The 16,182-nt window shown below is 42.3% G+C and overlaps 1 pseudogene; it reads right to left on the bottom strand.

Annotated features, from left to right (window-relative positions):
* Nucleotides 1-7,879: 7,879 nt before the first annotated feature.
* Nucleotides 7,880-16,182, bottom strand: part of LOC122925592 — a 32,279-nt pseudogene continuing 23,976 nt past the window's right edge.

Here is a 16,182-nt window from a genome sequence, read left to right as displayed (position 1 = left end):
GGCGGATATTAAAAATCAGACCAGGATCTTCGGAATCACCCCCCCCAGGAAAGCTATGCAACAAAGCATCCGCCTTGACGTTCTTAATCCCAGGGTGATAGGTGACAACGAAATTAAATCTGGTAAAAAACAATGACCATCTTGCCTGCCTTGGGTTCAGACGCTAAGCCGACTCCAGGTAAGCCAGATTTTTGTGATCAGTAATTACCGTAATCAAATGAATTGCTCCTTCCAACCAATGATGCCACTCCTCAAAAGCTAACTTAATGGCCAGCAACTCTCTATTACCCACGTCGTAATTCCTCTCTGCAGCCGAGAGTTTCTTAGAGAAGAAAGCACATGGGCGCCATTTACTAGGTGAAGGACCCCTCAACAAAATTGCTCCTACTCCTACCTCAAATACGTCAGCTTCCACAATGAATGGTTGTGACACATCAGGTTGCACCAGTATAGGAGCAAAAGCAAAACCCTCCTTCACCGCAGAAAAGGCTTGTAATGCCGCATCAGACCAGACAGAGACATCAGAACCTTTCTTAGTCATGTCCGTCAAAGGTTTGACCACAGTCAAGTAGTTTAAAATAAATTTATGGTAGTAGTTAGTGAACCCCAAAAATCGCATAAGCGCTTTCAGATTTTTGAGTCAATCCCAGTCCAACACAGCATGGACCTTTTCAGGATCCATACGAAAACCTGAAGATGAGAGTAGGTAACCCAGGAATTGCACTTCCGGAAAAGCAAATATCCATCTTAGCATACAATTTATTCTCTCTTAGGATCTGTAACACTTGTCTCAAGTGATCCTGATGCGTCTCCATGCCAGCAGAATAAATTAGAATATCATCCAGATACACCACCACAACCACAAACCTGCCCACCAGATGGTGAAAGATGTAATTGATGAAATGTTGAAAAACAGCAGTGGCATTGGTTAACCCAAAAGGCATGACCCTATTCTCAAAATGACCTTCAGGGGTATTAAAGGCCGTCTTCCATTCCTCCCACTCCTTGATCTTTACCAGATTATATGCCCCCCTCAAATCCAAGTTAGAGAACACCCTGGCACCGACAATCTGATTGAACAAATCCGGGATCAAAGGAGGGGATAAGCATGACGGACAGTAATGCGATTAAGCTCACGGAAGTCCAAACATGGCCTAAGAGTTCTGTCCTTTTTCTTAGCAAAGAAGAATCCTGCACTGGGGATTTGGATGGTCTAATCTGACCTTTAGCCAAACTCTCGGTGATATATTCTTGCATGGCAGCTCTTTCAGGTTCAGAAACATTATACAACCGAGACTTGGAGAACTTAGCTCCGGGAATAAGGTTGATGGGGCAATCATACTCCCGATGTGGAGGTAACTCCTGGTCTCCACTTTCAGAGAATACATCAGAAAAAACTGAAATAAACAAAGTTACAACTTTAGTGGTTACAACAGAAAGCAATGTGCTAAGACAGTAGTCTATGCAATAATCACTCCAATCAAGAATCTGTCTCACTTGCCAATTGATGGTAGGATTATGTTTGATTAACCATGGTAAAAGTAGATATATTAGGTATCGCCGCATCCGTAATAACCTGCTCTATAAAAATATCACATGAACTAACCCCTCAGGTGAATACTGTAAAAAAAAAGGAATTTGAACAACACATCACTCAAAAATTATACCCTGCCTAAGAAAATCGCCCAAAAACTGAAAAAAACTTTGGCTCTCAGACTATGGAGACACTAAAACATGATATTTCTTGTTTAAAAAATTATATCATTGTGTAAAACTTACATAAATAAATAAAGTTGACATATTAGGTATTGCCGCGTTAATAATAACCTGCTCTAAAAAAAAATCTCATGACCTAACCCCTCAGGTGAACACCGTAAAAAATAAAAACGATGTCAAAAAAGCTATTTTGTGTCACCTTACATCACAAAATGTGTAATAGCAAGTGATCAAAAAGTAATATGCACCCTATAATAGTACCAATCAAACTGTCTCATCCCCAAAAAAATTGGCCCCTACACAAGACAGTTGCCCAAAAAATAAATAAAATTACGGCTTTCAAAATGTGGAGACACAAAAAAATCCTTTTTTTTTCAGAAATGCTTTATGTAAAACTGAACCAAACAAACAAATGTAGTCATATTTTTTGTTACCTTGCCTCACAAAAAGTGTAATACAGAGCAACCAAAAATCATATGTACCCTTAAATAGTACAAACAAAACTGCAACCTTATCCCGTAGTTTCCAAAATGGGGTCACTTCTTTGGAGAGGCTTTAAATAGGACATGATGTCAAAAAACCAGTTCATCAAAATCTGCCTTCCAAAAACCATATGGCATTCCTTTCCTTCTGCGCAATGCCGTGTGCCCGTACAACAGTTTACGACCACATATGGGTTGTTTCTATAAACTGCAGATTCAGGGCCATAAATATTGAGTTAACCCTTGCTTTGCAACTGGGAAAAATGGATTAAAATGAAAAATCTTCCAAAAAAGTGAAATTCAGAAATTTCATCTCTATTTTCCATTAATTCTTGTGGAACACCTAAAGGGTTAACAAAGTTTGTAAAATCAGTTTTGTATACCTTGAGGGGTGTAGTTTCTAAAATGGGGTCACTTACCACATATAGGGTGTTTCTGTAAACTACGGAATCAGGGTATTAAATATTGATTTTTCTGGGCTGTTAACGCTTGCTTTGTTAGTGGCAAAAAATTGATTAAAATGGAAAATCTGGCCAAAAAGTGTAATTCTGAAATGTCATCTCCATTTTCTATTAATTCTTGTGGAACACCAGAAGTGTTAACAAAGTTAGTAAAATCAGTTTTGAATACCTTGAGGGGTGTACTTTCTAAAATGGGGTAATTTTTGGGTGGTTTCTTTTTTCTATATCTTTTCTATAAAAAGTGGGTTTTGTAAATTTTCTGAAAAAATTCAAGATTTGCTTCTAACGTCTCCAAAAAAATAAAATGGCATTCACAAAATTATCTAAACATGCAGTAGACATATGGGAAATGTAAAGTAATAACTATTTTTGGAGGTATTACTATCTATTATAAAAGTAGAGAAATAGAAATTTGCAAATTTGCAAATGTATCAATTTTTTTTGTAAATTTGGCATTTTTTTATAAATATTTTTTTTTTATAAAAAGTTCTTATCACCAGGTCCAGGTGTAGCTCCCCCAAACTGCATTGGCTCGTCACCAGACATGAGCTCAAGTGTCTCTCTACCCAAAGTGTCGGAGGAGGCCGCCACCTTATATGATAGTATGTCCAGAGAGTGAGGAACCTCTCTCAGGCATCTATCAATACGTACAGCAAGGGACATGGCCGCTTTTAATGACTTAGGATATTCGTGAAACGCCAACGCGTCATTCAGGCTCTTAGATAACCCTTGACAGAATTGACTACGGAAAGCTGGATCATTCCACTCCGTATCCATAGCCCATCTCCTAAATTCAGAGCAATAGGTCTCTGCAGAACATAAGCCATGCAACTTGGTCTCGGCCAGGGAGATCCGATCTGGGTCATCGTAGATAAGACCTAGAGCTCTGAAAAATGTGATCCGGTCGGCAACGAAAAAGCCCAAAGTGAGCGTCACCTTTAAGTAACTAAATGATTATACCTACTCTTTGACTCTCGTCCCAGAAGAGTTAGGACGTAGTTTAAAATATAATTTGCACGACTCCCTGAACCGAATACATTTGTCACTTCCCCTGGAAATCTATCCGGGAGAGCGACCTTAGGTTCAGGACAGGCCTGATTCCCGCTGCCGGAACCAGCCGCCTGTGGTGTCTGGATCTGATAGATGGTCATGCGAAGGTCAGGTACCTCCAAAGACAGCTCCTGCAGTTGTTCGACCAGTGCAGAAATAGTATCCATCGCTGCACTGACGGTGAAGGGGTATATACTACTATGAAGGGGGCACAATGGGTATTTCTACTGTGAAGAAGACATTGCTATTGTGAAGGGGGCACAAACGGCACTACTACTGTGAAGGGGCATAACTGTTATGGGGGCACAGTGAGGGCATAATACTCTAAAAGGGCATAGAGAGGGCATAACTACTGTGAAGGGGGCACAGAGAGGGCATAAATACTGTGAGGTAGGGCATAACTACTGTTAAGAGGGCACAATTAAGGGATAAGTACTTTAAGGGGGCACAATGTGGGCATAACTACCATGAGGGGCACAATATGGGCAATACTACTGTGAGGGTGCTCAATTTTTTAACATATTGGGGGAAGGGGGGTGCCAGAAAAAGGACCTGCCCTAGGTGCCAAACACCTTAGGCACACCACTGTACTTGGTTGTGTAACTAAGATCATGTATCCGGTCGTTTCTAGTGTTGAGCGCGAATATTCGAAAAGCTAATTTTTATCGTGAATATCGGCACTTCGAGAATTTGCGAATATTTAGAATATAGTGCTATATATTCGTAATGACGAATATTAGTTTTTTTATTTTAACACAGTACACATCAGGTGGTCCTCCCTCCCTTCTTCTAGCTTGTGGGACAATGAGAAGGCTTTGTCTGAGCTTAGCAGCATCCCTAGCAACCAATAGAAAAGTTGGCTACTCCTTACCATATAGGAACCTTCCCAGCAGCTATTTTCTAAAGTTTATTGCAGTTATGAAAGAGAGAGCAGTGTCATTGCTGTGCTCTGTGCTTTGTGTAATTACATTAGACACTTAACTTATATATATAATTCAGATAGTCAGGGGGAGATAGTCAGTGTAGGTTAGATTGATCTATAGTGTAGCAGATATTGCCAAAAATTCGCAAGCGCGAACATATTGGAGCACTCTATCTGCATATAAAGCTATTCTAATGTTCTTAAAAATTTGACATAAGTGACCCACACCTGTATTTTTCGAGCATTACGCGAATATTACATTGCCAATTTTCGCAATCAAGAATATAATCTCGAATTCGAGTTTTTCAACATGATTTTCATATAAATTTAGCTTGATCTCTGTAAGAGTTTGGCACAAGTTCCATGTGAACACTATATTAGTTCCATATGAGTTTTGTGAGTACTGTATGAGATTTATATGAGTACTATATGAATAATGTATGACTCCTATATGAGTTCTGTGTGAGTACTGTATGAGATTTGGATAAGTTCAGTATAAGTACTGTATGAGTTACATACGAATATCCTATGACTTTCTCATGAGTTCTGTATGAGTTATGTGTAAGTACTGTATGAATTTTGTATAAGATTTGTATGAGTACTGGATGAGTTCCATATGAATACTGTACCATCTCTTGACCCGTCCGTATATTCTGCAGAAACTGCCCTCACCAAAGTGACAAATGACCTCCTGACAGTGAAATCCTGACAGCAACCGTTACTACTCTCTACTCATTTTTTATGGAACTCTCTGCAGCTTTTCACACTGTAGACCACCATCTCCTCTTCACCATTCTCCAATCTATTGGCCTGCTCACTCCTCGTTCTCTTTCTACCTCTCTTCAGTGTATCATTTGATGGCTCTACTTCCCTTCTTCTTGTTGTTGGTGTTCCTCAGGATCAGTCCTAAGTCTTCTCCTCTTTTTCCTCCACACAGCCCCTATAGGACATACTATCAGCCGATTGGGTTTTCAGTACCACCTCTATGCTGATGACACCCAACTATACACTTCATCCTGTGACATCACCCCTGCTGTGCTACAGAATACCTGTGACTGCCTGTCCACTGTCTGTATTGACATGTCATATTCTGAATCTCTCAAAAACTGAACTTCTTGTGTTTTCTCCTTTTACCAATCTACCTAAACCTGATATCTCTATCTCAGTCTGTGGCACTACCATAATGCCTAAGCAGCATGCCCATTGTCTTGGAGTTATGTTCAATACTGATCCTTCCTTCACCCCCTATATTCAATCACTGGCTTCCTTATGTCACCTGAACCTCAAAAATATCTCTAGAATCCTCCCTTTTATTTACTGTGGAAACAAGAAAATCTCTCATTGTGACCCTGATCCAATCTTGTCTTGATTAGTGTAACTCATTACTAATCGTATCCCCCTCCCTAAACTCTCCCCTCTCCAATCTATGCTTAGTGCAGCCACCAGGCTCATCAATTTCCCTGAGGCCTCATCCACGCGTCCATATTTTTGGTTAGCATCTGATCCTCTTTTTGTGGATTGAATATGGACCAATTTATTTCAATAGGGTTACGCAAGATGCAGACATCACACTGTGTCTTATCTGCATCTGTTTGCCCGTTACATTTGCCTGCAAAAAAATAGATAATTTCCTAATCTTGTTAATTTTGCAGAAAAGGATAGGACATTTTTACAGGGGTTAAATAAAGTGGTGGCATGCACACAGCTGGGATGCGTTGTTGTTTTTTTAAACACGATCGTGTGTATGAGGGCTGACCACTACTCCGATTCCTCCACCCTGTTCCAGTTACTGCGCTGGTTGCCCATTCAATATATTATTTAATTTAAACTCCTCACTGTCACCCACAAAGCATTCCAGAGTGCTGCACCTCCCTACTTCTTCCTCATTTCTGTCTACCACCCTACTCGTGCACTATGCTCTGCAAATAATTTACACATAACATCCTCCATAATCCAAAATCTCTCACTTCCATCTTCAAGACTTCTCCAGAGCTGCACCAGTTCTCTGGAACGCCCTACCCCAAGCAATTAGCTCAATTCCCAACATCCACAGTTTTATTAGGTGATCCCTAAAAACACATCTTTCTAGGTATGGCCTATCACATCCCTTAATCCAACTCTTCTTATTTCACCCCCTTCCCCTTCATCATCATTCTTCGAAACCTCATCCATCACCCATCAGTATCCACTACATACCATGTACTCAAAAGTCCTACAGAAATAGTCTGGTGACTGCTCATGTAGCTTCATATCTACTCCCCTATTGTGTTAAGATGGCCAGACCATTATACAAAACAAGCACTTTTTACCTTTTGTGACTTGTTTGTTGCTATATAATGTCAGAGTTTGTAGCCTCTGTAAAGCGCTATGGAATATGTTGTCACTATTGAAATAAAGATTATTTGAGAAATGTATGAATTTTGTATCCTTTCAGTATATCTAATGCATGAGTCCCACATGGATACTGTATAAGTTCTACCCAAATACTGAATGACTTTCATATGAGGTTTTTTTTTTTACAATATTTTTATTTAAGTTTTCAAAATCAATAAATATACAATACAGAAGATTTTTTTCATTTGATGCCTCAATGAAGAAATAAAATCTTGTACGTTTGTCATACGTTTTGTTCTTTACATTAAACCTGTGAGCTGCCCTAGATAAAAGGTAAAAAGAATATAAAGTAAAACCTGAATCTAAAAAGAAATCCAAATCAATTATAAAGAATTAGAAGGTCTGATCTGGGATCTTAGAAATGCAGTTTTGTATGAGGTCCGTCTGAGTACAACGTGAGTTACGCATGTTTTTTCTTTTGATATACTTATAGTTTATGTACCAAAATGATACTTACTGTATATGTACTTGTGTGGAGGTTTCTCATGTATCTACATCCATGGATCTAATCTTTTCATATGGTAACATTATATGTGAAATTAGGGAGCCACATCAAAGTACTGTTATGTAAACCTTTTTGTAGATGTTATCCCCAGTCAGGTGTGAACAGAAGGCCTCAATGCCCAAGACAACAGTGTCCGACCATTGAGTCATCACTCTGCTTACACTTTACACGTAGACACTGTTTACTACAGATCAATTATCTTACATTTAATTAATCCTTAACCTGGCTTAGATGAAGGAGAAAGTCGCTTCTGGCATTGCAAGGCCCAGTTACAATAATGCCCGCCAAATTCTGTTGAAGAGCAAGTCTTAATTACCATGAAATTTAATGTAGTGTTACATATTCATCTTTATTCCACATCCACAATGATGTTACATAGGTTACTTTTTTTATTTTTGGTTTATTTTTTACCTTTCCCCATCAGATTGTCTTTGGTGTTCAGCTCTGGTCTAAAGAGGATAATGAAGACCTTGGGCATGAATATACATATTAACAATGACCAACTTGATGACAGGATGGCAAAAATCTCCATGGCTGAGGTATACTTGCCTCTAGCACTTAGGTAGGCTGGTATAAAGGACACCCAGACACTTAGAAAGGCCAACATGCTGAAGGTAATGAACTTGGCCTCATTGAAGCTATCTGGAAGTTGTCGGGCTAGGAAGGCAAGGATGAAGCTGATGGTAGCCATAAAACCCAAGTATCCAAGCATACACCAAAAAGCAGTCTTAGATCCTTCATTACAGTGAGCTATGATTACTCCAGGTAGGCTGAACATGTCATGGTCTGGGAATGGTGGGGAAAGGGACAGCCACATGACACAAACAAAAAGCTGAATAAGGACACCCATCCCTATGACAAAGTAGGATGTTTTTGCACCAGTCCATTTTCTTAAGCTGCTGTCTGGCTTGGTGGCTTTGAAGGCTATGACGACTGTAATGGTTTTAGCTAGCACACACGAGACACATAAGCAAAAGACCAAGCCAAATGCTACCTGGCGGAGAAGACATTTCTCAGGATATGGATAACCAATAAAAGCTAAAGCGCACAAAAAGCAGAGAGAAATGGACAGCAGAAGAAGACAACTTATAGAGTAGTTATTGGCTCTGACAATGGGAGTTGTCTTATAATGGATAAAAAGTCCCAATAAGGCAACTGGGATTGTAGACGATGTAATACTGGTGGCTGCCAACGTTGCTCCTAATGGCTCTTCAAAGGAAAGGAACTCCATGGCCTTCGGGAGGCATTGGCTCTGTAGAATATTTGGCCACTGATCCAATGGACATTGGAAACAGTCAATGGAATCTAGCATGGAGGAGATAGATTAATGAATGATAGCATTAATTTGAACCACTTATTAGATTTAGATGAATACATCATGATGACATGGTGGCAATAGAGACGAAATACACCATTAGTTAATGACAGCAAGATAACATGCTAACTTTTTATAAAAATGTATCAAAACAAATTACACATGATAAACTTCTATTCGCCATACCTTCAGTCGGAGGATGGATTCACTTTTCCTAAACACTATTCAGAACTTTTGTTGGCCATTTATTGGAGATGATGCCACAAGATTAATTTATTTTGGTCGTCACACATTCTGCCCAGTCTAAAAGGATTGTGTTACGGTGACAGGTTCCCTCTAGAGCAATAGACATTTTATGTGCTCTTCATGGATCCATCTTTGTTTCAGAAGCTCTATCGTTAACATTTAGTCCTTCTTTGCATCTCATTCGGACACTATCTTGGAGGGATTGTCCAGGGTTACAATATACACTCACCTAAAGAATTATTAGGAACACCATACTAATATGGTGTTGGACCCCCTTTTGCCTTCAGAACTGCCTTAATTCTACGTGGCATTGATTCAACAAGGTGCTGATAGCATTCTTTCGAAATGTTGGCCCATATTGATAGGATAGCATCTTGCAGTTGATGGAGATTTGAGGGATGCACATCCAGGGCACGAAGCTCCCGTTCCACCACATCCCAAAGATGCTCTATTGGGTTGAGATCTGGTGACTGTGGGGGCCATTTTAGTACAATGAACTCATTGTCCTGTTCAAGAAAACCAATTTGAAACGATTCGAGGATTGTGACATGGTGCATTATCCTGCTGGAAGTAGCCATCAGAGGATGGGTACATGGTTGTCATGATGGGATGAACATGGTCAGAAACAATGCTTAGGTAACCCTTGGCATTTAAACGATGGCCAATTGGCACTAAGGGGCCTAAAGTGTGCCCAGAAAACATCCCCCCACACCATTACACCACCACCACCAGCCTGCACAGTGGTAACAAGGCATGATGGATACATGTTCTCATTCTGTTTATGCCAAACCTTCGGACTCTACCATTTGAATGTCTCAACAGAAATCGAGACTCATCAGACCAGGCAACATTTTTCCAGTCTTCAACAGTCCAATTTTTGTGAGCTTGTGCAAATTGTAGCCTCTTTAACCTATTTGTAGTGGAGATGAGTGGTACCCGGTGGGGTCTTCTGCTGTTGTAGCCCATCTTTCTTTCCTATTCTGACATTCAGTTTGGAGTTCAGGAGATTGTCTTGACCAGGACCACAACCCTACATGCATTGAACCAACTGCCATGTGATTGGTTGACTAGATAATCGCATTAATGAGAAATAGAACAGGTGTTCCTAATAATTCTTTAGGTGAGTGTATAAGGGGTTATCATTCAGATAATCATATAATAACAGATCCATAGGGATCAGACTATCAGCATCCACATCAAATCAGATGTTTGAAGGAGGTGCAATGCTGAAGCCTCGTCAATATTTACTTTGATTCGTACAGAAAATGACAAGAGTCGAACTCCCAACAATCTGATATTGATGGGCATCTGTGAGCAGATTTGTACCTATAAATCTGACCTGTTGCATGTACGCTTGGCAGCTGAAGGTCATCTGTGCTGGTCCTGTGTTCATATGTGCCCACATTGCTGAGAAAAATTGTGTTTTAATATATGAAAATGAGCCTCCGGGAGGAACGGGGGAATTGGCATTACACCTAGAGGCTCTGCTTTCTCTGCAACTGCTGCAATTTGACTTCACTGTCTAGCCCTATCAGTTGATAGTCCATCAATATTGTGATTTTGGAAAACTCCTTTAACGGGTCTGTACTAGTGTTGATCGAGAACCAAAGTGCTCGGGTGCTCAAGTAAAACACCTCGGGATGCTCAGGTGCTCGGAAGACAATGGAACCATGAGCATTAAACCAGGCGCTCCGTGCTCTGAAGAGGGGAGGGTGTCTAGTTCACATGAAAAGGTCAGAAATTGATGGAAACACCACTGAAATGGTCTGGGAACAGCATGGGGAAGATGTCTGGATGCATCTTGGACTCCCAGGTCGCTGCTGGGAACGATGTTGTCCGAGTAGTACGCCACTTCTTGTTAAGAAACATTCTTTCCTGTATATTTACTTGTATATAAAGTGCAAGTGCTGCCAAACATTACAAGCAAGAGGCACTCCGAAACAGCCTGTATATTACATAATGGAGGGCCTCATTCACATTGTGGTACAATTGTTCAGGTAGTGGGACTCCTACAATCATAAAGCCTATGCACTAAGGCTACTTTCACACCTGCGGCAGGACGGATCCGACAGGCTGTTCACCCTGTCGGATCCGTCCTTCCGCTATTTTGCTGTGCAGCCGGACCGCCTCTCCGTCCCAATTGACTATAATGGGGACAGGGCGGAGCTTGTGGCCAGCATGGCAGTGCACGGCAAAAGGGCGCCGGACTAAAAGTCCTGCATGTCCGACTTTTTAGTCCAGCGGCCTCTCACCGCGAACTGCCGTACTGCGCCGGAGCTCCGCCCTGTCCCTATTATAGTCAATGTAGACGGAATGGCGGTCCGGCGGGACGGCGAAATAGCGGAAGGACGGATCCGACAGGGTAAACAGCCTGTCGGATCCGTCCTGCCGCAAGTGTGAAAGTAGCCTAAGTGAAAGGGCTGCCAAAAATTACAAGGAACCGACACTCCAATACACCCTTTATTACACATAAAGGAGGGCATCATACACACCCTTGAAAAATGATGATTGCTGGCCTGCTGGTGACCCTCTAAAACATTAGGAGCAAGGACCTGCTGGTGACCCTCTAAAACATTAGGGGTGAGGGCCTGCTGCTGATCTGACCATCTAAAACATTAGGGGTGAGGGCCTGCTGCTGATTTGACCATGGAAAAAAATTATGGTTGAGGGCCTGCTGCTGAGCTGACCATTGAAAAAATTATGGTTTAGGGTCTGCTGGTGAGCTGACTCTCTAAAACATTAGGGGCAAGGGCCTGCTGCTGATCTGACCATGGAAAAAATTATGGGTGAGGGCCTGCTGCTGAGCTGACTCTCTAAAACATTAGGGGCAAGGGCCTGCTGCTGAGCTGACCATCGAAAAAATTATGGTTGAGGGTCTGCTGCTGAGCTGACCCTCTAAAACATTAGGAGTGAGGGTAGCCTAATAAGCTTGTTGATATGATGGAGGAGGAGGAGAAAAGGAAGATTGAGCCATGTACCCTTTTTTGAGGTGGAAGTGGTGCATGGGAATGCAGTGTATTCAATACACCATTAGTGTTGATCGCGAATATTCTAATCGCAAATTTTTATCGGGAATATTGGCACTTCGAAGTATTCGTAAATATCTAGAATATAGTCCTATATCTTTGTAATCGCGAATATTCTAGATTTCTTTTCATCAGTACCCATGATCCCTCACTGCTTCTTGCTTGTGAGCCAATGAGAAGGCTGCAATATCTTTGACTTTAAGAGTAGTGTTGATTGTGAATTTTCAGATCGCAAATTTTTATTGCCGATTTTTATTGACTGGAGATCAAGAATTCTCAAATTTGCAAATATATCATGAATATTCGCCCAAATATTTGTGAAATATCGCAAATTTGAATATTGCCCCTGCCGCTCATCACTGTACACCATAAAAGCCACATTTAAAGTGCCTTTATGTTTAGCCGCTTTCCTCTGGTGGAGTAGAGAAGTCGGGGGCAATCCAGGCCTTGTTTATTTTGATAACAGTCAACCTGTCAGCATTTTCAGTTGACAGGCAGATGTGCTTATTAGTTATAATGCCCCCAGCAGCACTAAATACCTGAAAACGCTGGTGGCAGGATAGGCCAGCACCTCCAAGGTGTAGAGCGCCAGTTCGTGCCATGTGTCCAGCTTGGACACCCGGTAGTTGTAAGGGATTGAGGGATCATTGAGGACGCTGACACGCTCTGCTACGTACTCCTTCACCATCTTCCAAAACCTCACCTATTGACAACTGTGTCTCATCCTCATCATCAACCTCTTGAGACACTAATGGCCGTTGACTTATTGTCAACTGTGTCTCATCATCATCATCCACCTCGTGAAACACTAATTGCCGTTCCCCACCGTCATCTTCTTTTGACTGTTGTAGGGGATCAGCTCTCTTTCGGGGGTCAGTCTCACAGATATCTTCAGGACACCAAGTTTAAGATCCAAACACAGTGCTTTATTGCGGCACTTACGTATAAACATAAACAATAATACAACATAACAAACACTTGCCCGGCTAGGCTCTAACTAAACAACTAGATCCCTGACTCACCTAAGTCCCTGTTCACACCCTGTGAACACGTGCGGCTTTCTGAGCCAATGTCCCACAGCCTCCTGGCTGTATAGAGCACAGTACGCCCACTGTCTCCAGTCCAGTTTCTCTTGGGGAATCGTGGTCACTCAGCCCTCCTGGCTTGGACCACACTGACAGAGCCTCCAGGCCTCTGTCCACAGGTACCACACTCCCCCCTTTCTGACACTCTGGGAGGTGCCTTATGCCAGGCTGATTACCGCACTATCCACCCCTTCCTTACCTCCAACCTGCGTGAGACCTGTCACTGTCTCACACTGTGGATGCTCAAGAGTTTGGGAACCAGTGCACAAGATCTCCTCATGTCCCTCTTCAAGCGGGCTTGGCAAGAGGCTCAAATCAAGGAATGACGATGAAAAGAGCTCCTCGGAATATCTGAGTGTGGGATCACTTGCTTGGCAAGACTCTCTATGGTGGGAGGAAGGAGCATCAGGGTGAGGATTCTGTTGACCAGACTCTTGGCTACTGAGACTGGACTTTGTGGAAGACAGGGTGGTGCTTAACCAACTGGAAGCATTATCTGCTGCAATCCAACCGACCACCTGGTCGCACTGGTATGACTTTGGAAGTGGTGTCCTGCGCCGCTCTGCAAACTAGGACATGAAGCTAGGTATCGTGGATGAGTGTGTTTCTTGTGCTCTTGCAACATGCACAGTTTCACTGCGCCCAGGGCCACGGCCTCTGCGTGAACCATGAGCAGAGCACGGCCACTTCCCTGTCCCTTACTGCTCGCCTTCTGCATAATGTCGCTGCCACCAGCAGCGAAAAAATTAGACTGAATGTCACAGATATTTAGGATGTGCAAACTTTATACAGGAGATGTAGCGCAGATAATGTCGCTGTCACCAGCGGCTAATAAATAATTACAGGGAATATCACTGATATTTAGGATGCGCAAACGTTATACTGGAGATGTAGCGCAAGTAATGTAACTGTCCACAGCAGACACCATCTACAGAAAAAGTACACTGGATGTCACTGATATTTTTAGTATGCGCAAAACATTATAAAGGAGATGTAGCGCGGGTAATGTCACTGTCCGCAGTGGACACCGTCTATGGAAAAAGTACACTGGATGTCACAGATATTTTTAGGATGCGCACACGTTAGACAGGAGATGTAGCGCAGATAATGTCGCTGTCTGCAGCGGCCAAACAATTGCAAGCTATTTCGCGCAGCTTGCGCTAAAAATATATATTGCTGCTAGATGCAACTATAGTCCTTAAAAGGACTTTTGGGTCTCTAACACCAACCCTGCCTAACAAAAAAATTCTATTAAATTCCCTACACTATCTGTCCCTTCTACAGCACAGCTCTCCCTGACTAAGACTGAGCCGAACACGTGTCATTGGGTGCTTTATAGCACCTGATGACACGTTTTGGCCAGCCAAACTCTGTAATGCCAGTAGCCAACATCGCTACGGCATTACAGTAAGTGGCAGTACTTGCCTGCACGTTTATTGGTTGCGTAGCAGCCAACAAACGTTCGGGGAGGAAACTCGAGCACACGCGGTATTTGGCCGAACACCGAGATGTGCCGAGCATCGTGATGCTTAAGACGAAGTGGTGTTCGGCCGAGCATGCTCGATCAACGCTAGTCTGAACAAGATTTGGAAAAATAAATGACTGCTTGCTTTCAAAAACAGTATACCTGTCTAGAAGTTGTGTCTGGAATTGCACCTCAGCCCCAACCTGGCCAATCCCTTTAAATATGTATCAGAGGATGAGATAAATTAGTATTATTAGAGTTGGGTTTGGGGCTACTGGAAGACAATATTAGGTTTCAACGTTCATCTTTATATGTTTTATATGAAAACTTTATTCTAAGGGTCAGTGGTCCTTTGAAGTACCTGTCTGATTTGAGATATCTCCTGGAGGACACTGGACACATTGGAAGCAGCACACAGGCTTTCCAGGTATTGCAGCTTTTCGGAAGCCTGGGGGACAACTGTGACTGCAGGTAGAGATGGGGATCTAGAGAGAGGAAAATCTGAAACTTTAGAGCGACACATGATACAGCTCAAGATCAGTGTGAAGTACGTAAAGCAAAGTACCTACACAATCATAGGAATCATGCCTTAGTTATGCCAGTCTATAAGTTCATTATCAGCAATACCTGCATTTGCTTTCCTGTCCACTGGATGGCGGTGTTGTTTACCATGATTTTGTTTCCTTGCTGAGTGCTGCCATCATAACTACCCACTTTTAGATGCTGAACACTTCCCTGGGGTCCAATTTGCCAGTTCACAATATCGTACACTGCTGGAAAGTCTCCATTGGAATCAAAGTAAATGTCTCTGTGGTCAGAAGTTGTGAAATAAACGGATCTCATAGAACGCAGGATCTGAAGAAACAAATCGCAGCATTTCCTGAATCATACATCACATGGTTCATAAAAGAAGATACTGTATAGATATATGTATACATGCAGATCTTTTGGTCTGGCTGCTTCCTGACAGTTATTTTGGAAAAAGGATGGATCCCTGTTGAAGTCCATTGTAGTTGGAGGGCATCCGGCTGTCCCCAGCATTATGCTGCTATGCTCGATACGTGAACGTAGGCAGGCTTTTCCTTTTCCAGCCTGCCTTGAAAATTATTTTAGGGAACTAGAAGAGAAGCTCAAGTCCAGGACCTCCAAGGTAGTGTTTTCAGAAATACTAACAGTGATATGAGTGTCACCAGAGAGACAGCGGGAGCTTACGGAGTTAAATAAGTGGCTCTGAAGCTGGTGCAGGAAGGAAGGGTTTGAGTTCATGGAGAACTGGGCCGACTTCTCTGTTCGGTTACAGGCTCTACAGTAGAGACGGGCTGCACCTTATTGGGGAGGGTGCAACTGCCCTCGGGGAAAGAATGGTAAGATGGCGGGAGGAGCTTTTAAACTAGGATCTGGGGGAGGGTGGGGGGGTCATACTAATAAGGGGGTAGATGGTGTAGATAGAGAGTGGGATATAAAAGGGGACAGTGGGGATTTAGTGTGGGCTGGGGTTAGTGAGGAAAGAAGGGA

The sequence above is a fragment of the Bufo gargarizans genome, chromosome 2 (genome assembly GCF_014858855.1).
Source record: "Bufo gargarizans isolate SCDJY-AF-19 chromosome 2, ASM1485885v1, whole genome shotgun sequence".
Taxonomy (NCBI): Eukaryota; Metazoa; Chordata; class Amphibia; order Anura; family Bufonidae; genus Bufo; species Bufo gargarizans.
This window is presented reverse-complemented; position numbering and strand designations above follow the sequence as displayed.